The sequence below is a fragment of the Fomitiporia mediterranea genome (genome assembly GCF_000271605.1).
Source record: "Fomitiporia mediterranea MF3/22 unplaced genomic scaffold FOMMEscaffold_6, whole genome shotgun sequence".
NCBI classification, from domain to species: Eukaryota; Fungi; Basidiomycota; class Agaricomycetes; order Hymenochaetales; family Hymenochaetaceae; genus Fomitiporia; species Fomitiporia mediterranea.
The window spans coordinates 919353-919835 of NW_006760391.1; positions in this window are offsets into that span (position 1 = coordinate 919353).

The following is a 483-nucleotide window of genomic DNA, read 5'->3' on the forward strand; positions in this document are numbered from 1 at the left end:
TAAATAAAGTAAGAAAAGTAGAAAAGGTAGAAAAAGTAGAAAAAATAAATTAACAAAATTATTTATTAGAAAGAAAAAAGTCAAAAACAAAAGTAGATAGTTCTCCTATTTCTTCTGATTCTTTTGATTCTTCTCTTTACACTTTATCTGAGTCTAAATCTGTACAATCTAACCTACTACTTCTGTATTCTAAGATCTTAGAATGTTTAGAATACTACTTAGCCCTGTTTACTACTTAGTAGTTTGTCTATAGTATCAAGTAGGGATAGTCTTAGCTGAGTTCACAGTTAAGGACATAGGTCTGTCCTTGTTGAAAGAGAGAGGTTAATAAGGAAATGTTAGTGTATATACTCACCCTCTCAGATAACAAGACTGTACAAGCTGTACATTCCCTTCAGAACAAGTAGTAGTTCATCTGAGAATGTTCTAAGTACTAGCTCCAAGTCCCTGTCCTCTTAGCTCTCTTCTTAGGATCCTCCCAGA